Below are 23566 nucleotides of genomic sequence, written 5' to 3'. Positions count from 1 at the left end.
ATTTTAGCTTCTTTATGAGATTACATTTAAGTGCATTCACAAATCGTAAAAGAGCTTTTTGGCCAATCGAATGGTTTTTGGGTTGGGAAAATATTCTAGCGACTTTTTTTTCTTTTTAAGATTATGTTTATTTACTTGACAGAGAGAGAGAGAAAGAGAGACAGCACGAGCCAAGGGGGGAAGCAGAGGAAGAAGCAGATTCCCTGCTGAGCAGGGAGACCGACTTGGAGGCTCAATCCAGGACCCCTGTGATCATGACCTGAGTCAAAGGCAGATGCTTACCACTGAGCCACCCAGGGGCCCCTCTTCTAGTGATTTCCAATGACACTGTGTCTTTGGTAATTTTTAACTTCTCAAGAATTTTTATTTTCCATTATCTTAGTAATTTGTTGGCATGGATAGGCACATTTCTGAAAGGACGGAGTCACAGGAAGTCCCAGAGATAGACACACTGTATTGAAAATTTTTAAAATAAAAGTAGTATCTTTTAACATATAGCATTTCTACCTTTATTTTTTCAGTTCAGGAGATTCAAAATTAATATTGCCCCATAATTCTATTTCTTTCCTATGCTTTTTTTTTCTAAGATTTTATTTATTTATTTTACAGACAGAGAGCACAAGTAGGCAGAGAGGCAGGCAGAGAGAGAGAGGGAAGCAGGCTCCCCACTGAGCAGAGAGCCTGATGCAGAACTCTCATGACCTGAGCCAAAGGCAGCAGCTTAACCCACTGAGCCAACCAGGCACCCAGCTTTTTTTTTTTTTTTTTTTTTGTGAGATTTCATTTATTTATTTGGCAGAGAGAAAGAGAGGGAACACAAGCAGGCAGAGTGGCAGGCAGAAGCAGAGAGAGAAGCAGACACCGCAGTGAGCAAGGAGCCCCAATGCAGGACTTGGTAGCAGGACCCTGGGATCCTGACCTGAGCTGAAGGCAGCTGCTTAACCCACTGAGCCACCCAGGTATCCCCCTTTACTATACTTTGGCAAATAGTTGTGTTTCTATTGTTGTTTCTTTGTTTGTTTTTTGCTGAGCACATTTTTCATTTTGAATGAATTCTCAACTTTTTAAATCTAATTAAAGTCTCCTAAGTTTAACTCAGCATTTGTGGTTAGTTTATTTAAAAAAAAATATTTTATGTTTATTTATTTATTATCTATTTATTTATTTTGGGGTTTGGGAGAGGCAGAGGGAGAGAGAGAATCTTAAGCAGGCTCCACGCCTAGCCTGGCACGGAGCCTTGAGGTTAGTTTCTTGATGGTTGATAAACCGGAAGCCCATCTTTGGGAATTGAAAAAAATAAAAGAAGTTCCTGAGGGTTGCTTGTTGCTAAAAGAGCCCATTACTAAAACTAATGTCAGTAGCATCCATAAACTAATGCCCACTTGTCTTGACTTAAAATAGAAATGAACTCTCAAATGCAAATATCCAAATAGATTATTGTTTAGCACTTTATATTTGCTAATGGCATTACTTATCAAAGAAAGAATTGTCCTGAGTATTTTCAAGGCAGACAACGACAAAACAAACAAACCCTTAAACTGCCAAACACATAAAGAATAAGCAAGCCGACCACACACAGGCCATCACACACTCGTGAGGCACAGGGATAAGAGATTTCACTAGGACATACAGCAGACATTCATCAGTTGATAACAACTCAAGTCTACTCTCCTTCCAGTCTAGAACAATCCTTTCTGTGCTACAAAAAAAGTAGCCATCAGAAGCTTTTGGGAAATGAGCTTCATTATCAGTATGGACTGCAAGGAAAACATGAGAAAATAAAAACTTAGCTTTCAGAGTCCCCGTTTCTTTTTTAAAGATTTTATTTATTTATTCAACAGAGAGAAAGAGAGAGCAGAGCAGGGGACAGGAGGGAGGGCAAAAGAAGGACAAGCAGGCTCCCGCTGAGCAGGGAGCCTGATGCTGGGCTGAATCCCAGGACCCTGGGGTCATGACCTGAGCCAAAGGCAGACGCTTAACCTACTGAGCCACCCAGACACCCCCAGATTCCCCATTTTTATAGTGCCATAAAAGCCTAAAATAAAAATTGGGAACACATCAAGTTCGCCAAAGACAGGTAAATAGACGCAAAATAAGTGTTTAGGAAGTCACTTTCTATTAACAAAAGCAGCTTTTCATATTACCCTTTCTTGGTAATGCTGGCTATGGAGGACCCCAGCAAGTTAGCTTTTTTCCTAAGGCTAAAAAGAAACTCACCACCAAAGTTGAAATACAAGGAACCGGAAAAAATCAGTGATTTGTTCCCTGATGGCAACTTTATGCCGGAGACCAAGAGTTTCTTTACACTAAATCGTTTTCTTCATGTGGAAAACACTGATAGAAATCTAGGTGAATGGATATAATTAAGTATTTGTGTGGTTCCAACTCTAAACTGCTTTTTTTTTTTCTTTTCCTTCTTCAAACACCTCCACAACTTGCCCAGTAACCAGAAGAGAGGAACAGCCTTCTAAGAGTGAGGCCCTCAAGACATTTCCAGCTGCCTGGACAAAGGCTTGGAATGACTACAATAGTGAACCATCCTGCCTTGGACCTGAATCTAGATTGATGACCTAATACATCTTTTCCAACTCTGACTGCCATGGTTTTATGAGCATCAAGAACTGGGCGTCTGCCACCGTCAACAAGTACAGATTTTTCAGAGCTCGAACGTCCGCAGAAACTTAAGTGTCCCCCAAAGAACAGAGATCACACAGTGTCCCAGGGCTCTGGGGTGCTGCCTCTAGCTTTGACGCGTGACACCGGAACTCCTCTTTGGCAGGGTAATTCTTAAAGGAGAGGAAGTGTGCCCGTAACTCTCCCCTGTTATCTTGGTTGACGAACTCTGAGTCAGAGCGGGGCAGATCTCTGGGAAGATAATTAAGCTTAGTTTAAGGCCCTGTCCTTTTCAGGGGCCCCTTCAGAATGCTGTACCTAATTTTGTACTTGTAATTTTGCATTCTTTGCAAGGAACAGGCCCCTCAATTGTATAAGTGGTAGTTCCCCTGCCACCACCACTGCCACTGTAGGAATTGGCCCCGGAGCTAGGTGACTTGCACCAAATCTTAGCTTGGTGAAAGTGCAAAAATTAAACACAAACTCTTCTTCATTTTTATGACACTCCCCCCACCCCACCTCGGGCAAGTCGCAGTTAAAGAGGAGACATCTTTAGCTCCAGTCCTCAGAAGGCCTGTCAACGACACCAGTGGTTCAAAAACTGGCTGCGTTTTTAATTTATCCTCCTTAGATCCTCTTTAAAAGAACATTTCGTTGTGGGCTAATTATTACAAAGGCTTGTAGACTGTAAAGGCAGAAGAATTTCCATGAGTGACCTCCCTTTGGTGAAGCGGCATCCCCGTTCCAATTTCAGCTAAGTATTGTTTTCCAGTAAAGTTAATGGGTTTGGACTAGCCTTCTACACTTTTGTAACAGGGCTCTCAAGGGACCAAGCTACAGCAACATTTATTTTTTCTGATTACAAAAGTAATGGCATATCTATATAAATATATATACACACATATATAAATAGCTTGAAACATTATAGCATAGCATTGAAAGTGAAAATCTTCCATAATCCCACACAGCTGAGAAAACCAGTTAACATTTTTTTTCAAGGCATATATTAAAAATTTCATTTATTATTTTACAAAAAATGGGATTATAGTTCAGCTTTGAAGCATGCTGTTTTCCACCTAGCAATATGTCTCAGACATCTTTCTATGCCAGTCTGAAAAAAAAGTGAGCTTCTTTTTAATCTTCTTTTTAATGGCTCCACGGTATGGTCCTGTATGGCCAAACCATACTATCTCTAACCAATTGCCTGTTAATGCACACTTGGGTTCTTTCCAGTTTTCCCTGTACCAAATATTCTTGCAAACATCATTTTACTCTTACATCTTTGAGCCGTTGTACGAGTATTTCTCTATGATGAATTCCCAGAAGGTGAATTATTATTGGGTCAAAGTGTATGAGCATTTCATTTTTAATAGCTATTGCCAAATTGCCCTTCAATAATTTTATACCGATTTACACCTTCACCCACACTGTGAGAAGGAGCCTGTTTCCCTACCCCACCCCTTAGCAACACTAAAACCATGCAATTTAGGGATGTCTGATGTGAGTTAGAAGTTAAGAGGTTCAGCCTGTGGAGTTTTTTTTTGCCTTTGTGAAAAGCTAACAAAGACATCAAAAGTCTCCCCCTTTCCCTGATGAACCCCCTGCTCTGAGTGAGCCGATACCCAGACACATATCCAGCTAATGTGAGAGGTAAAAATGCTAATACCTAATGCTTATTTTTTGGCTGGATTTTAGCTGTTTTGTTTTTAGCTGGATTTTTCAGAGATAATTTGTTGTTGAGTGCATAAACAAATGTGTTATAGAATACTTAATAACTTAATTATTTAGGAAATGGATATCGGTCCTGACCTCAGCACTGCAGTTTTAACGTAAGCAACATATTTAATCTTAGAGCGCCAGTATGTTTACATCTGAAACATTCCTTGATTTCATCTTTATGTTTATTGGTGCAGAGCAATTTGAAAAAGCTATTCTTTAAAGACATGGGAAAGGGGCTTAGTCGGCCCTATGAAAGAAGAGCAAGGTTTGCCAATATCCAGGTTCCAAGAACTTGTTTTGGAGATTACTGTGGTTTACATCCCCAGAATTAGGATCACTGGGCATTAGAGTGGGGTTGGGGGGAGGGACTTTAGGGGTTGTCCAGTCAAAAGATTTTGAAACCCTGCTCCGCAAAGCCTGGGGGTTGCTTCAGGGAAACAGAAGAGGCTGGTGGAAGAGGAAAGCAGATGACGGTTAAAGGTTCATGGTATTCCAATCCTAGTAGCACCACAAGTGCCCTGCTTTGATCAACGTCATGTGGTGGGTTGTATATTATGTCATCTGGAGCAAGTTGATCTCTTATTTTCCTCTTCTGTAAAACAGACACAATAACAGTGCCTATTTAAGAGTAGTGAAGATTAAATTAAGTAATACTATATACATGCAGCACTTAGCCCTGTGGCCGGCACATGCCAAGGACCCAATAAATGTTTATTAATCTATTAGTTAAGATTTTCCTTTGAAAAAGGATTCTGTTGCTTACCTCTCAAAACCACCCATTTACTTTTGCATCTATACAATAAGGCGATTTGTTTCAGATGGAGTGGTTTTAGATTTGATTGATTTCCTGCTTCTCAATCCAATGATCTTACCCTCAGATCCCAGGACACGTCCACTTTGCTGGAGATGCTGGGGGCTCTGAGGATAACTGGCCTCCAACACACCAGGTGGCGCTACTTGCCACCCAGGTGGCCAAAATCACGGCTCCTCTATCTGCCTTGCTCTTTCTTGGTTTGTGAAAGAAATAGGACCCTGTGAAAAAAAGTTTTCTTTGCCCTTTGAGCGAAGTTGTCTATGGGGTTCAGCCTGAGAATCAAACATGAAAGTTGCAAACTCTTAGACAGCTTTCCTAGGGGCCATCTTTTCCATGATTAGGAGGACAGTTGAAAGGAGTTCAGAAATGGGCCCTCAAACCTTCTAAAACTGACTGCATTTTCTATTCTTGGCCAGACACTTTTAAAAGGAAGAACTCATCCAACAAACATACACCCTTATCAATCCTTTTTTAAGGAAAGCTTGTCTTTGTGTAGGGGAAGTTTTCAAGTTCTCCTAATGAATCACAGACATGAGGTGGGACGGGAAGAACTTTAAGCATTTTCCTTTTTGAATATGTCTAACATGAGACCAAAAACCAGGGAGCGAGGAGCAAACCCTTCTGAACTGTGCATCTCTTCTACCCAAGAACTCCTTCCATGCCAGTCACTGCTGCCGTCTGAGAGCCAGACATGGGCTGGGGGAGGGGTCTCTCTGTGTCAGGGCCATTCAGGGTCTGTGGTAGACTTAGCAGCAAGTAGAGGTAAAAGCTGTAGAATGAAGAGTTGAAAACATTGTTTAATGAAACCCCTCCCACCAGACGCTCTTGATCAAAGTCTATCCTTGCACTAAGACAATTGATCTACAGTTGCATACATAAAATTCTGGCAACACTCTGTCCTCATGGCTTTCAACAGAGGCTTTAGACCTCTGAGACTGGGCATTGTCCCAGAATTGAGATCCAGTTGCATTACGCATACCAGAAGACACACCACCACAGCCGAGGCCCGTGCAACCACTTTCTTTTAACCTCGCGTCTGTGAAAAATTACTTTCCAAAAAAATAAGTGAAACCCGATGTCTTCTCCGGGTGGTTATTCTTGCGCCTATGAAGTCAATAAAACTCTCCAGATTTATTAGACAGCCCTGCTGTGGAAGACAAGACCACTTCCTATTCCCTAGCAGAAACGTGTGCCTTCCTCTCTGTAACCTTCTGACCACAGATTTTCATTTTGCTCGTTTCTTTTCTTTTTCTCAGAAAACTGGTCAGAATCCTATAAGATAAGTGGCTTGGCCTGCACTAACATCCCCATTTCTGGCCTCCAGGAGGGACAAAATGAGCACAGTCAGGCTCTTCTACCTTTTCTTGATTACCTCCCATTTTCAAGTGGGCCTTTTTTCTTCAGGCCAGAAGTAGCAGAGTTTGGATGTCTCTCCTGCCACCACGCTAAGCATGAAAAGCAGAACCTACCAACAAATTATACTCCTGTGAGAGCCCACTAACCAGGGGGTGATGACCATGAAGATGACAATTCAGTTCTATTTAATACAACAGTATTTATTGAGCTCCTACTATATATGCCGGGGCTTCCCTGGATATGAAGATGCAAAGATATGGAGGATGATGTTGCCTTCTTTCAAGGGGGAAGTCAACACTTACTGAGTGAAACTCTGAGTGGGACAGATTCGGAAATAAACAGAATGTTGTGGGATACAAAAACTAGAACACAGAAAGATTTCTAGAGAGGATGATTCTCGGACTCTGTGTTTAAAGATGATTAGGAGGTTATCAGATGAACCTGGAGAAGGGCAGCCCCAGCAGAGGGACCAGCAAGCACAGAGAATCAGAGGTGTGGAATAACACAGATTTGGGACCTAAGAAGTTGTGTGCATTGAATGAAGGCCAAAAGGTTGTAAGTAACCTGTGCTCTTACATGAATGTGGGTATATTTTTTGGTGATGGGGATCTACTGGATGGGTTAGAGGCTTGGAGAACTTGTGGTAGCATGAGCAACGAGGTGGGGGACAAGTGGTCGAGTGCTATCTTGGGAGGCGTGAAGACAACCTAAACCTGGCCAGTGTGGTCAAAATGCAGTCAAATGCTCTGCCACTGAGCTATACCCCCATAGTGTGGTCAAAATGAAGAGGGTGATTCAGAGCGAGAGCAAAGAGAAGACATGGAAAGGAGGTGGAGTTACAAAGATTCTCACCCCAGAAAGACTTCTATGCAGTTGCATTCCATTATTTAAGAGTGCAAATTACCTCCCAAATGCTTTTAATTGTAAGTTATTGACTCACTAGTTCTTTTTATTCCTACCCATTTCTGGAAATGGTCTGCGGAAGGAACCGATTCTGTACCTAGAGTCAGGTCCATCCGGAGTGACTGTGGGGACCTTGGCCAATCTACGAGCTGCTGGAGAGCATTTGTAGAACATTATCCCTGGTTCAGACACTCTGCATATCATGGAAAGATATTTATACCAGTGGAATCTTCACTAGTTTCAGTTTTGATTATCCTCGTGTTAATGTCCCATATATCTTAACTGGCATTTCCTTGGATGATAACTTCTAGTTCACTTACTTATATTTTCAGGCGTTAAGAAAGAAAGGCGCTCTTGCCTACATCACTCATCTGACAAAGGTAAATGAAGTGTGGCATCTGGGGAATCAGAGAATTCTTCGTTTGTTCCCCATGAACTTGGGCAAGGGGCCTAAGCTTACTTTCTCCAATTGCATAATGGAACGACATCAATATCTACCTCATAGTTTTGGTGTAAGAATAACTGAGCTAATGACGAAAAAGGACTTGGCACTTAGAAAGTGATAACTTCATAGTATTCTCTAAGTATCATACATCAGGCTGATTGCTAGACGGTAGTGTCTCATAGCAGTCTTCAAGTTTTTTCAAAAAAGATCATTTAAGCTCCTTTTTTTTTTTTTTTTGAGGGCAGGGTTTATTTATCATTATATTCCCATTCCCCATAATAGGGTCTGCCTCAAAGCACATAAAGTGTCTTGCTAGGAAGGATTAAATAATAATTTGTTCAAAGTCAAACATCTAGAAAATAACATGATCAGGACTCAGATCTGTGTCTGCCTGTTTCTGAGCCCAGTGCTCAGAAGATGCATCTCCCAAGTTTGTTGTTTTTTCTTTTTTCCCCAAAAGAAAATGTTGTGGAAGCAGAATGAAGTGCTATTCCGTGTTTTCTTTTACTACTAGCTTTCGAATTATTTAATTATCGTAAGCGGGTGTTCTCAGTATAAGTAGTTTCCGTCCCCATGATTTAAAGGTCATTTTCAGAGTGTTTCTACGTGGGTCAAGCTCTTGGCTGATCATCTTCCTCCTTGAGCCTCAGTTCCAGTTTTTAATGCTTTCTTGGTGAGGTTCACCTATTAGAGTCCTCTATTTTTTTTTTTAAACACATAAAACTTTATTGAGTGTTGAAAATCTCATATGAAATCAGAGTCCTCTGAAGGCATTTCAGCTTTAATAGCTCCAAGCTCCTCCTCATCAACCAGCCCCCCACCTCTCCCTTCTCCCACCTACCCTCCGAAAGCCCCGCGTCCCCCTAGATCCTGATAGATGGCATTTTTTATCCACACAGACACATTAAAGATTTTGCGTTCAGTCTTCACTCTTCCCATTTTCCTTATTGAACTGGTCACCATGCGTTATTGTTTCTCCCTCAAACAAAAATGGTGTTCAAATCTGGCTTTTCCTTTTCGTCCCAGCTGCTACTCTCAATCAGTGTTTCACCATCCTTGGCCTGAGGAATTTGGAGCGCTTCCGAATTGGCCTTCTTACCTTCAGCCCCTTCCCTCACCAGCCTTTTGAAGGCAAAATTATCTTCCTATGACGCAGAGCAGATCAGACACTCTCCTGATCTAAGACCTCTGGCCGTGCTCCTTCACCTTCGGTGTCCAAGTCTCTGCTCCCTCCTCTGTAACTGTGTATTTAAAACCAAGCCCAGTCAGATTTTCCTGCCACTCTTCGCATGTGTCGTTGGCTTTAGCTGGACTGTACCACTCCTGATTCTCCCAAACACCCAACACACTTTAGTAGGACTTTGTGCCTCTCTTCCAGGTGCTTCTTCTGCCTGTAATGACCTTTTCCTCCTTTTTGCCCTTAGAAATTCCTGCTTATTCCACAAGGCTCAACCAACATCACATACCAGGTGAGGCCCCCTCCACCTCTCTGTGGGACTCAAAGAAAATTCATGGCTCCCCTTCTGCTTGTATCATAGCACTCCCATCACTTCTATTTTAGAAGTTTATTTAGTTCTTTAGTGTCAATGGTCCATGGAGTCTCAAGGTCAAGGGCTACTTAATTCATTGATATAACTGCAATCCCAACACAAAGATAGTTCCTTTCTTTTCTTTTCCTTTCTTTTCTTTTCTTTTCTTTTTTTTTCTTTTCTTTTCTTTTTTTCTCTTTCTTTCTTTTCTTAAAGATTTATTTATTTGGAGGCACCTGGGTGGCTCAGTCACTTAAGTATCTGCCTTCGGCTTAGGTCATGATCCCAGGGTCCTGGGATGGAGCCCTTTCAAGCTCCCTGCTCAGTGGGGGGCTCTGCTTCTCCCTCTTCCCCTGCCCCTGCACCTGCTATCTCTCTCTCACACACATGCTCATGCATGTGAGCTTTCTCTCTCTGATAAATAAATAAAATCTTAAATCTTCTAAAGAAAGATGTATTTATTTATTAGAGAGAGACAGAGAGTGCGCGTGTGTGGGGCAGGGAGGGATAGAGGCAGAGAATCTTCAAGCGGACTCTCCGCTCAGTGTGGAGCCCACTATGGCGCTCGATCTCACCACCCATGAGATCATGACCTGAACAGAGATCAAGATTCTGATACTTAACCAACTGAGCCACCCAGGCTCCCCCAGTTTTTTTCTACTTAAGGAACAAGAACACGTGACTTTTTTGAAAAATAAGTGGGCAACATTAAAGCAGTAGAAGAGAGATAAATCATGTAGAAGTTACAACAACACTGGATGTTGGGGAATTATGGTCTAGCCCGTAGCCAATCCTGAACAAATGTGAGTTAATCTATAGACAAATCTGTTTTTGGTTTTGGGTTTTTGTTTTTGTTTTTTTTTTTGGTTTTGTTTTGTTTTTGAGGTTCTCTATTCTTTTTATTAGGTATTTCTTAAATTTTAGCTCCAGTATAGTTAACATATAAAGTTATATTAGTTTCAGGTGCATGACAGAGTGACGCACGCTTCTGTACATTACTCCGTGCTCACCATGATAAGTGTATGAACTGATGTATTTTACAAGTACTTGATGTCACCCTGGGCACAATCTTGTTTAATAACAAAGGTAAAGAATAGCTGTGAAAGAGCAGATTGGTCTCAGGACCATGTGGAACTAGAGATCCATTAAACTTAGATGACCCCTACCAGTGGAATTTCTTAGGCCTTGATGCTTTCTCACTCTGCCTGGGGTCACCCTCACCACGGAGATGTTTTCAAACCCCGCTTGGAGTTCTGTCTATGCCTTTGTTTAAAAAGTGATTTCCAAGCCGCCAGAGGACCAACCTTTTCTTGCAGTTGGGCAAGGCTGTTATCTCTGGAACTTCTGCCCTTGTTTCTGTCTTTAGGTGTGAGCTTTGGAGGGGAGTTTTCATTTTGCTATTGCCAGAGCAAACACTAACGGAAATGACTGTAATACTAACACATCAATGCCCCTACTTAATGCGGTTTACAGATATCTCCTGAAGGTACTCCATGGTGCATAGAACCTGTTTCAAAGAAAGTCAGCTCTCACTGGAGGGAAAGTCAGGGGCTCTAGATCCTAGTTCTGACCCTGCCACTAGATCGCTTGCGTGACCTGTGGGTGTGGGTGAGTCACTCCAACACCAGTCCTCTCCTCCGTCTCAGGAGTGGGAAGGGTTGCAAATTTGGAGCACCTAGGCCAGATGGGAACCGCAAAAGCATGCTGTTTACCCCTTACAGTGTTTGAATGAGGTGACACTTTCATTGGAAGATTTTATATAAGGACACAGGGTTTTATTTTCTCTTAAGAAATCAGAAGATCTCGCTACACGGGTCCCATATTTCTACTCAATTTGTAGTAGCTGCCCCCTTTAACAGAGCATGGGCTCTCCTGGGTCCCAATGACCTTATCAAGTTCATTTGCCCTTTCGTCTGTCCTACACAGAGGTAAAAATACCAGTTGCTATTTGTCATTGTGTTTGTACTCAAGGGTGATATTGAAAATATTTCACTACTAAGGCCTGGGGACTGACCTATCAGAATGGACACCTTTGTGCTAGAATGACATCCTGGGGGTGACTTGCTCTCCCCAGCTTCTGGATCATGGGGAGATCTGAGAGTTCCTGGAGAAAAGGCAGATGCCCAGCGATGGGCATCCCTCAGTGGCCGGAGAGCACCCCGAGACCTCAATCGGTAAGGACGGTCGTAGCCTCAGGTGCACAGCAACTAAACATCAGCTCTGCTCGGACGGTGTGTTTCCTCCCAGTAGAGAGACCTATTCCTGCACCCATGTCTCTTACTGCAAACAAGAAAATGAATGAAAACCAGAGAGAGAAGGCAGAACGATTGTTGTTCCCCTCGGTTGCTCTGCTCATTGACCCACTGGAGACTATGGCCTCTGAGTCGGAGCTCCCGGTCCTAACCAATCTGTAAACCCTTTTCCAGCCTAAGCATAAGGAGCCTCTAATTTTATCCATTTCATAAATGGAGTGAAAATTTTGCAAATCATCTTGGAGAATTTTGCAAATCACTGTACGGAATTTATATAAGGGCTAAAACACTGTGTGAAATAATAAATCACCAATAAATTATCTCCATTTTATTATCGGGTTTTTCAATTTTAAAAGCACTCTGATGTTCTTTTTTTTTTTTCTTTTTTAATTTAGCTATGGCTATTTTTCAAATGGAATTAATGACCAAAAGCTAGCCTCATTCTCTAATTACAGTAAGAGACACTAGACAGGAGTTGTTCCAGACACTGACCCATCTTGGCTCAGGGAGAAGCTCTGGGCAGTTTTCCTATGAGCTGGCTTAGTACCTGGGGCCAGGAAACATCTGTTTTAACATGGAGTCCAGCGGGTGCTCTGTTTAATTATAAAATGGCCTTGCAGTGTCCCTCTGAGTTGGCTGACCTTAGCTTCTCATGCTATACTACCAAGAAAAATGAAATTCTCTATATTCCATTAACCGAATGTCCAATCCCAGTGTTGAAATGCCTGGAGGAGAGGGAAAAAGTTAGACCTTTGCCCTCTGGGAAGGTGTGGGGAAAGACAAAACAAAGAAACGCTTCCTACAAGTAACTGAGAAGCTTAGATAGGCCTGGGTGTCACTTGTATAGGGAAAGGGGGAGCTGATTCAGGAATGACTCACACTTGGAGAATGAGCTGTTTATATAATACTTCCTCCTCTTCACTCCAGGGATCCTGTTTGGAAGGTCAGGGACAATGACAATGGAGAAGCAAAGAGAAAACTGGAGAAGAGTGGAGGAATGCTGGAACATGGAAAGACTCACTCACCTTCAAGAAAAGGACACACATTGGTGTGATGAGTTCATGTAATCAGTTATGGCCCAGGACTTAGAGTTTATTCTTAGAACACGTACGCTTGGGATTTCTTCATGATGGCGTGAATCTGTTATTTAACTATTATGAGAACTTACCTTCCCAAATCTTCTTCTATGCTAATGGGAAAAGAGAGCCCATTGTCAGCAGCGTCTGCTTAGGAATATCTTTTGTCTTGGAGCTTGTTGTAATCACTTCCAGACCGGTGGTATATTTATGATTTACATAATGTTACAAAGGAAGAAGTCTTAAGGATTTTTCTTTCTCTAAATCTTTGTGAATTATTATTTTAGACTCATTGCCAGATTTTTGTTAAAGGGGAAGTTGATGAACTTTTAAACATGTCATTACATGCCCCGAAATAGCAACTCTTTGTTCTTGCAAAGATTTTTGTGGGAATTTAAAGGACTGTGTGTGTATGTGTGTATGTGTGTGCATATGTGTGTGTGCATGTGTTTAGAAACAGGTAGAAAAGGAAATGAGCAAAAAAGAACACTTGAGGTTCACTGATAAAGTTAAATACATATTTTGTTTTTCTGTTAGAACAAAAGTTGGCAGATTTGGGGGAATCTACCTAACATTTGGTGTGGGTTTAGGAAGCGTGGCTCTACACTCATTTCCAATCATGTTTCAATAATTAGGGGTAGCAACAGAAGGGTTAAGCCCTAAAGCAAGGAAATATCTCTAAGTCAGAAAACAAAAGGAAACTTGCATATTTCTGAAGATGACATCGGATCGGCCTGTGAATTTCAAGCAATTACGCGATATTATGATTCCCACTGAGTACGCATTAGTTGGAATACTGATCTTTTTATTTCTCCATGTCCCGGGGTTGTACACTGAAAGAGCCCTGTTCAACTTTGCATGTCAGAATTTTGAAGGAAAAATTATAGTAAAATATGTTTAAAACAGTGGGGCCTTATGTGAGTGAACACAACATTTCCCAAGGCTTTCAAAAATCCTTTTGTTAAAAATATGGTTTTTATTTTGTTTCTTTTTTTTCTTTCTTTCTTCAATTTTTTTTTTTTCCTTTTACTCAAGCTTTTACCTCCCCTCCTTCCTGGAGGAAAGAAGAAACAAGTTTCAAAGGATATACATAACACAGCCTACATCTAGGGCCTGGGGACTTACAATTGGTTTGTTTTAAAATGAGACACCCCACATGGAAAATAAACAAGTGAGAAAAGTTCATCTGTGTATATAACTTCAGTTCCAACAACTATGGTGACAGTCACAGTGTCTGAGTAAGTGTCCCCTAGAGTCATCTTATGAGCAAAATGATTATTAATTGAGGTTTCTGTGAGTCTAAAGACGGTTGTTCACAAAGGGTAGGAATTTTGCTAGCATGAGGAACTGAAGACAGAGCCCCTGGGTTGTTCTAATCAAATTGAATTAATTAAAAACAAAACAAAACAAAAAACAGGCACAGTGAGGTGCCAGGAATGATGATGAACGAATGTCCAATTCATTTCATCCTGTGATAGCCTTTCTTCCAAAGAAGAGAAGTAATTGGTTTGATCAGTTAGGAATTGCATTTAGCTGTCAGTGATAGACACTTAACGTCAATGGGTTATTTTGAACAGAAAAGAAATCCTACCTCTGGCTATCTGGGGCTCATACGGGGACTCTTCAAAGTCATCGGGGACCCAGGCTCTTTCTAGATCTCTGTTCTTCCCTCCTTAGGCCATGACGTCCTTCTAGTCACTAAATGTTCTCTCCAAGCATGAAAGAGGAAAGGGGAGGGCAAAAGGGATGCCCTCTTAGCTTAGTTAACTCCTTTAGGGAGCTTCCCCTGAAATGCCTCAAAATAATTTCACTTATAATTTATTAGCCCTACTTTTGTCACAGGGTCACACCCAGCTGCAAGGGAGCCTGGAAGATGTGGTCTCTTAGGAGGAAAAAAATCCCGGCCCCAAATGAACTCAGGGTTCTGTAACTAGTAATAAGGGAAGGTCAGGTATTGGGTGGGAAATTAGAAGTCTCTGTCATACTCCTATAAAACATCTGTAATGCCAATGCATTGTCCAAGGCTTATGGATTGCTTCTGTTTGAATCATGCGGTATTTAAGGCACTAGTTTAATGACACAGTTTTGTATTGCATTGTCTCAAAGCATATGCCCAAAATAAATACTTTTGCCCATCATTGATCCTTTCCTCCACTATTTGCATAGTTTAATCTTGGAAGTGTTTGTGTTCATAACTAACGAGCAGAAAATTCCATATCCTCTTGAAACTCCAAATTAGGCAAGTGCCATTTCTTGTCCAGAAGTTATATTTATAAATGGTTATATATTCCGCAATCTTTTCCTTTTCCACACTGCGGTTGGAGCTTAAACTTCCTTCATTGTTAAAAAAAAAAGTGGACATTTTAGAAAACCTGTGGGTTCATAATTAGAGAAAAAAGAGAAACTTACACAGAGTATAAAGTATGTAGAGTGCATAGAGTAGGGCCAACTTTCGAGCCCCTCCCCCTGCCGGAGTGACCACTTGGACTTCACTTGAATTTCTTCACTTTCCTCACTTATGCTGCTTAAAATTCCACCAATTAAAGATTCACTTCCGTTCTCAGCCATCCCTTCTAAAAGGTCACTTTTTTTTTTTTTAAGATGTGAAGTTATGAGTTAAGCAGAAATCAGTGCAATAACTTTAATCGGATTGCTTTCCTACTGGCTAGGATACAGTCGCACTGAACGGGAAGTATGTATTTTTCTCCTCACTTCATTGCAGAAAGAAACATACTCATGGCAAACAATTCAATGTGAGCAAAAAGAGGTACTGTGTAAATAAGTCTCTATTCCCCACTCCCCCCACCCTCTCTACCCTCTTACCCCCAAATCCAAGATCCTTTCCCTTCCTGATGCCAACAGTGAGGAGACATTTCTTACGGGTATTATCCAGAGATATATGTAGGTATTAACACACATACACATAGTGTCAAAGTATAAAAATCATTTTGTTCTAACCAAATAGTCATATATCGTGTGCATTATTTGGTGCCTTTTTAAAAAAAGTTAAAGTATCATTGAAGAATTTAAAAAAATAAGCACATACACCTGCTACATTAGAGAAAGAAAAAGTCCTTGTTAAACAGGAGTTTTAGTGTGTGTGTGGGGGGAATTTCTATATTTTTGCAGTGGAGATATTTCACTTCAATATATTTTTAAAAGATTTTATTTATTTATTTGGGAGAGAGTGCGAGAGAAAGAGAGCATAAGCAGGAAGAGAAGCAGAGGGAGAAGGAGAAGCAGATTCCCCGTTGAGCTGGGAGCCCGATGTGGGGCTCGATCCCAGGACTCTGGGGTCCTGACCCAAGCAGAAGACAGACACTTAACTGACTGAGCCACCAGGTGTCCCCACTTCAATATTTTCTTGTGAGGACAGCAGTGACCTGGAGTCTGTGAAGGAAAACCTTAAGGAAATTGTGGAGGGTCGACCTGGGGCTCTAATGCCCATGCAGGACATTGGTCCTGCAGAAGGTAATGTTCCAAGTCCCTAACAACTAAGTTGACAACGCATCCAGATTTCTGTAAGAACAGCCCCCACTTACGCCAGTTGTCTTGGCAGAGTTTCTAAGAGCTCCCTCTTTTATTCTTGAAATGGTCCCAGTTTGGATGACAAGTTATGTGATCACCTCAGTAATTGCTAACTGACAAATTAACAAGTTAGGATCAGCTGCAAAGTTGAAAAAAGCAGTCTAAACTCCTAGACAGTGAGGGTTTGACTGGTTGGGACCCTGGTGCAGTAACTTATGAGCCATATGACCTGGGTAAATTATTTAGCTACTACTTATCTCAGTTTCCTTAGCTGTCTAAAGGGAAGACTAGCTGCCTCCAGGTGGTATTATAAACATTTGATTAAGTAATACACGTGAGAAGCTCATCCCAATGGCTGGTTCATATGTAGGACTCCACGTGCATAGTTGTTTCTATTACTTATTATTTTCACCATGCCCCCCCCCACAACTTCATCCTTACACTGTATAAAATTCCACTGATTGAGATTCATTTAGGTCAACTGTCATCATATTCTATAAATGGATAATGGTATAGCCATTCATGAAGAAAAATTAGGTGAGTCAATTGGAGGGATCCACCATCCTCACCCACCCCCAGCCCTTACAGAAGAGAGGATCAGAGTGTAGTTTGAAAATACAGCAGCTTGACAAATTCTTTATAGAATTTTGGATACCAGCCCTTTATCTGACTCAACACCCAAAGAACAAAGAATCCAATCAAGAAATGGGCAGAAGACATGAACAGACATTTCAGCAAAGAAGACATTCAGGGGGTAAACAGACACATGAAAAAGGGCTCCACATCACTCGGTATCATGGAAATACGAATCAAAACCACAGTGAGATACCACCTCACACCAGTCAGAATGGCTAAAATTAACAAGTCAGGGAACAACAGGTGTTGGCCATGATGCAGAGAAAGGGGAACCCTCCTACACTGTTGGTGGGAATGCAAGCTGGTGCAGCCACTCTGGAAAACAGTATGTATATTCCTCAAAAAGTTGAAAATAGAGCTACCCTATGACCCAGCAATTGCACTACTGGGTATTTACTCCAAAGATACAAATGCAGGGATCTGAAGGGGCATGTGGACCCAAATGTTTATAGCAGCAATGTCCACAATAGCCAAACTATGGAAAGAGCCTAGATGGTCATCAACAGATGAATGGATAAAGAAGATATCTATAATGGAATACTATGCAGCCCCCAAATCTTGCCATTTGCAATGACGTGGATGGAACTAGAGGCTATTATGCTAAGCGAAATAAGTTAATCAGAGAAAAATATTTATCAGATGATCTCACTGATACGAGGAGTTTGAGAAACAAGACAGAGGATCATAGGGGAAGGGAGGGAAAAATGAAACAAGATGAAACCGGAGAGGGAGACCAAGCATAAGAGACTCTTAATCTCAGGAAACAAACTGAGGGTTGCTGGAGGGGAGGGGGGTGGGAAGAAAGGGGTGGCTGGGTGATGGACATTGGGGAGGGTATATGCTATGGTGAGTGCTGTGAACTGTGTAAGACTGATGATTCACAGACCTGTACCCCTGAAACAAATAATACATTATATGTTAATTTAAAAAAAAGAAAAAGAAAATACAGTAGCACTTTGCACATCTGAATTGTTTCAATTCTGGCTTTGATATGAACATTTAAAAAATGTCAACAACACTAGAGAAGAATGCAAGTGTGTCATCTAGCAAAGGTGAAATACATTTGATATGCCAGAGAGATACTTTCTTTCCCCTTTTTTTTTTTTTAAGAGAGGGAGGGAGGTAAGGGTGGCGTGGAGGGGCAGAGGGAGAGGAAGAGAGAGAATCTTGAGCTGTTCCACAACCAGTGTGGAGACTGACCTCACCACTGACCTCACCACCATTCTTCTGAGTGGAAATTAAGAGTCACGGGACGTTTGCCAGGCACCCCCTGGAGAGACACTCTCATGGCAGCCGTTTTTACTATACAAGCAGAGTGTATTAATCTACAGATAATGGAACTACTTCAAAAAGTGTTTCAGGAAAACTTATAACCAATCATATCTCAGTATGTCCTACCATTGTGTGTAACTTTCCATACATTTATTATTTTCCCAAAGAGTGCACCTTAATGGCTCTCCCTCTGGCAGAAGCCACATCGCAAATAATGAATGACAACTGTTCTCACACCTGGGGACTTCTGAGGTCTTTTAGGGAAGGATAAAGGAATCTGGCCTCAGAGTAGGAGTGGAAGGGGAGGACAGAGTGATTGAAAGAGCAAAAGCAGGTATTTTCCCTTCATATTCATTTTCTTAAAATTGAATTAGGTTTCTGTGAAAAGCCGTTTTGTAGAATAACAACCTCTTTATGGTTTCACCAGCTGAGACATAAAAGGCCATTTGTGGTGTGCTGTAAGTTCTGAACTGCGAGAGAAAATTTCCTGCTTACTGGTTATTTTCATGATAATAAGAATAATATTTGTAAATAACCTGACCCATTTAACCAAGGATCCTAAAGTCCCCCTGTCACCATGGTATAACGTAACTGTGACTCTGGGTGAGAGGGTTGCCCAGAGCTTGATTTATTTTCACATTACAAAATCCCCTTCACATCCCTCATTGGTAGTTAAAATTTTTTTAAAGCATCATTTGACTTTTTGAGAACAGAACATTGGAATACTTCTGGCTTCTGCCATTACTTCTTATCCAAATAATGTACAATTTTCTAAGTATATTTGAAATAATGGACTCAATCCAATAACTAGATTTACCTCTGAGCTATAGGCCAATGGAAAATTTTGGATGGCACGCAACACCATGGAAAGGTCCATTTCACATAGCTCTAGAATGCTTCTGGGTCTGTAACCTGGAGAAGCCCAGAAGAAGCAAGGGACAGGTAGTTTAATCATACTCATTAGGATGGCACAGGGGGTTGTGGAAGGTGAATTGAGAGCTTGAAGACTAAAGCAAAAAAACAGAAACAAAAACAAAACAAACCAGAAAGGAGTTGTTCGCTAATACACCAGTTTTTGCCCCCGGTAACCTGGTGATATAAATAGAAAAATGTATCAAGGCGGGTCAGAACCAAGGGGTAATGTCTTCATTGACTTTGAGCCAATTCTGAAGTTAGCTACAAGGGTAAACAAGAAAGCTGAGTAATCCTGCCAGAGTTAAAACCGCTGTGCCCTACGTGGGAGATGGTAGACAGAGTTCTTCCTGAGCAAGGCATCTTGGCCGGACCACCGGTGCCTTGAACCATGTGCTAGAACACGGAGTCATTACAGTACCCACGGTCCCATCTCCGGGGCTTGGGGAGGGTGCTGTGTGCCCGGTTTGGTGCTTTTCAGATGTCACCTCTAATCCACACAATCACACCCAGAGGAGGTCTTTCCTCCTCTCCAGAAGAGGAATCTGAGTAATTTGTACAGAGCCACACAGGAGCAGAGGAGCTGGGATTCGAACCCAAGTCGGGGAAGTGGGGCTCTTCCACTAGCCCACCTTGTCCATTCCCACATCACCCTGGACCTGTCGCTCTGGGGTTCCTGTTCCCGAACCCCAGTTGTCTTCCCTGTGACCATCTGATTTCCCTTGCTGCAGATTATTAAAGTACCTCCCAAATGAAATTCTGGGTCTCGATGACTTTGGCTGGTTTAACGTTCCCTAACAGAACAGGTGTTACTGCCTTCCTGGCCAGGTCCAGCTAGCTAACAAATTTTGTTTCTGTTCCTCTTTTTCAAGGCCTTGTCTTTGCTTCCCCCTATTTTATTCCTTGCCCTCAGCTTCTACCTGTTTTTCTTTAAAAAAACAAAAACAAAAACAAAAACAAAACCCATAGGCCTTAGCCCATAACCCTCAGTTCCAACCTGTCTTCATGACTAAAACCCCCTTATGAGCAAGTGGTTATCACACCCATGCTGCAAGGGAGAGTGCTGAAACCAGCACCATCCGCAGAACATTCTACAGCGGTGACAGCATTCCGCAACCAGCGCTGTCTCACGAAGTAGCCACTGGATTTGTGGCTGATGTAATTGCGAAACTGAATTTTAAATTTGGTTGAACTTGAATTTGAATTTAAGCAGCCACATGTAGCTAGTGACTATATAGTGGAGAGCACAGGATGGGCATCCCAGGAAGGTTGAAAGATCTCTGTATTACTGAAGATCTGGGAATCTCTGGGAACCTCCAGAAGCCCAGACTCAACATGGGCCAGGCCTGGGGCTTGCACCTTCCTCTGGCAAGGGCTACTTCACTCATGGGAGGACCCAAGAATCCAGACTCACAAATAAGAATAAAGATCTGGGTAGGCCTAGAGCTGGCCATGGGAATGGGAGTTAGGAGCAGGCCTGGATGTAGTCAGAATTACCTGAGGGATAGAAGATGGGGACAAATTACAGAGGGAAACATTCAGAACAAAACCTGGATCTTTATACTCATTAGCTGTGTGATCTTGGGCACTCAGGAGCCCCTAGGTAAGGAGATCTCTGGGACAATCATTCTGGGAAGCCTTTTCGTATGGCCTGGTAAGGCAGGCAGAGCTCATGGCACAGCAATTCTACTTCGAGGTATGAATTTTCAAATTGCTCTTGCAAAAGTGTATCAGCTTACATGTGCAAGAAAGTTCATGGCAAAACTTCTGGTTGGAGCCCCCAAATGGAACTCATCTGAGTGTCTCTCAATGGGGTAATAGAAAACGATGACATATTCAGTCAGTGGAATATTGCCTAGCAACAAAAATGATCACAATAAATGCACAACAACTGCAACACTGGAGAAAAGCATCAAAAAGAGAATGAAAATCCAGAAAAGGAAAAGCAGGAAGGAAAACTTAGAGATCAGAAAAGGTCTGGCATATGGCACAGCCCTGGTGATACTACCATGTCTCTCCCTCCCTTCCTTCCTTCCTTCTTTCTTTCCCTTCCTTCTTTATTTTTAAGATTTTATTAATTTATGTGACAGAGAGCACAAGCGGGGGGATCAGCTGGCAGAGAAAGAGGGAGAAGCAGCCTCCCCACTGAGCAAGGAGCCTGATGTAGGAGCCGATCCCAGGATCCTGGGATTATGACCTGAGCAAAAGGCAGACGCCTAACTGACTGAGCCACCCAAGTACCCACTACCGTGTCTTGAATACCACCTTTTTTGGGGGGCTGGGTACCAGAAAGCTTCCCAACAGCATGAGCCACAACTTGGAAATGAGTAGCTCAGAGATGTGAGCTTAGCCTGAGGCTCCACAGAACAGTGTGGAGCTTTTACTAGGGTATTACTTGGCAAGAGGAAGATGCAAAAACTGGAAAACAAAAGGTAACAGGCTCATGCCAACCTTGAAACTCTTACCAGCAGTTTAACAAAGAGAGCCTGGTAGCAAATTCATTGAGAAATACCTGTAATTGATCATATACGGGAAGTTTAACGGCTTGGGAAATTTGTTTACAAGTTTATCCATTGGGTGGATATTGACTTACTCTCAAATAAAGCTCCTTCCACGAAGGGTTCGATACTGAAACACAAGTGGATCCTAACATACCATTGATTACTCTTTTGGTGCCCAGAAAGGGTGGATCTGTTTGCCTTCCAGGTTGAGAAGAAGGAGGTATTCCAGAATTAATAATTCAAATAGGGCTGTTGCACCAGGAGAGGAGAGAAGAGTGTCAGAGGCAGTGTTAAGAGTCTGGGAAGGCTGCCAGCACGGTTTGCATGATAAGGGCGGATAAAAACATAAAGAGAAATATGATCCAGTGGTTGGTCTGTTTCCTTTTCATTTTTAAGGGTGGTTTACTTTAAAACAAAATTGTGCCATGTTCAAGTTACTGTAAGAACATAGCTGATTACTGATTGTTTTTAAAAGCAGAGTCTCTGCAAGCAGCATGCTGACAATCAGAGAATTTGATGTTTCTGCCTTTATTTTATTTTATTTTTAGCACCTTTCATGATGGGAGGGAGTGTACCCTGAAGATTTACACCGGGCCATCTCCTCTCTGGCCACCTTGCAGAGTCCCACCTATAATACCATATCTGAAGCCCATTAAAATTTACAAATTAAAAGCCAGTGGGAAAGAACATAATCTTGGCAACTGCCTCTTGGGAAATCTTACAACTGCAAGAGCGCCATGGAAGAATGCTTTAAATACCATTGTGGTTCATCCAATCTCCGCACAATTGTATAGGAGGGCATCTGGCCAAGGCCTTGCAGGGAAGAGGCCGGGGTGCCCGAGCCCGTGATTGGCTGGGGGGGGGGGGCCGTGATGCTAAGCAAGCCACTTAGCCCACTTTTGCTTCATGAGGAGCACGCCACATGCTTCTTTGCACATTCTTTTAAATCCTCGTGTAGTTGGCATTTGGAAAAATATCGGCTGCAACCAGACCTCGCAATCTTGATGACAGCTCTTGAAATCCCATCTTTCTCACAGCAACATCTCCTGTCAGCTCCCCACCCCTGTCACCAGAGAGCCTTCCCCACCCAAGTTGTGCTCCAAATAGAAAGAATTTCAGATGTACATGTTTGGCTGCCTCCTCCAGAGGCCTCGACAAATATCCAGGTGGTAAATAGCCCAAGAGAAGCGCCGCTGGTAAAATTAGTTCAAATATTTCGCAGAAAACAAACCTGACACCACCATGACACTTGATAGCTCGGCCTCAGCAGTTCCGAACCTTTCCAAACCCTCTTGCCTGCAAAGCCCAGATGTCTTGTTTTCAATTGAAAACTATTTTTTTTCTTTCCAAAGCCAACCCTTACTACCTTCTCCCCTCAAAAAAAAAACAAACCAAAACCAAACCAAAAAACCCCTCACAACAACAACAACAACAAACAAACAAACGAACCATATGGTTATAGGCAGGATGTTCGGACCAGGAATTTTACATTATAAATGACTCCATTGAAGGTTAATATCCAAGGTCAGGTGTTATTAATATCTATTTGAATTTTGTTCGTCTGGTCTATGATATCATCTGAGTCACCTCATTGATTTATAACATGTTAATCCCAGACCATCATTCATTTTCCTGAAATTCTATTCAGGGCTTGGTGGCAGACCCTCTCTTTAATACCCTTTTTGGTTTTCTCTGATCAGTAGCTTTGCAGTCCTTGCTTTTATCACCTTCCCACAGGTCACACTAGACCTGGTGTCCACGATCGCTTGACTGATTTTTCACTGTGTCACCTTTTCCTTTACCTACATCTTACTGTAGGAAAAACAATATATTAACCCTTCTCTTGAGAAGTGTTTCATGCTATTTCTCTGCCTGAAGCCAGTGCTCCACCGTGGTTTCCAGGTAAACAGCCTCTGTAAGTACACGGGCCTGCTAACGTGTCTGTCACGTATGAGACGTTGTTTGCAATTTAGCTGAAAGTCTTGGGCTCAAACCCCTGGTGGGAATTAA

General features: G+C 42.1%; 1 long non-coding RNA gene across 1 annotated transcript; it reads left to right on the top strand.

Annotated features, from left to right (window-relative positions):
• Positions 1-6687: 6687 nt before the first annotated feature.
• On the top strand, positions 6688-13612 carry LOC116881023. The gene is made up of 2 exons (XR_004385324.1): positions 6688-7057; positions 12559-13612. It is a non-coding gene; the product is annotated as an uncharacterized LOC116881023 (long non-coding RNA).
• Positions 13613-23566: the final 9954 nt, after the last annotated feature.

Source organism: Lontra canadensis, unplaced genomic scaffold, assembly GCF_010015895.1.
Source record: "Lontra canadensis isolate GAN:19392208 unplaced genomic scaffold, GSC_riverotter_1.0 scaffold70, whole genome shotgun sequence".
Classification (NCBI taxonomy): Eukaryota; Metazoa; Chordata; class Mammalia; order Carnivora; family Mustelidae; genus Lontra; species Lontra canadensis.
Note: the sequence above shows the minus strand (reverse complement) of the source record. Positions and strands in the feature narration are given on the sequence as shown.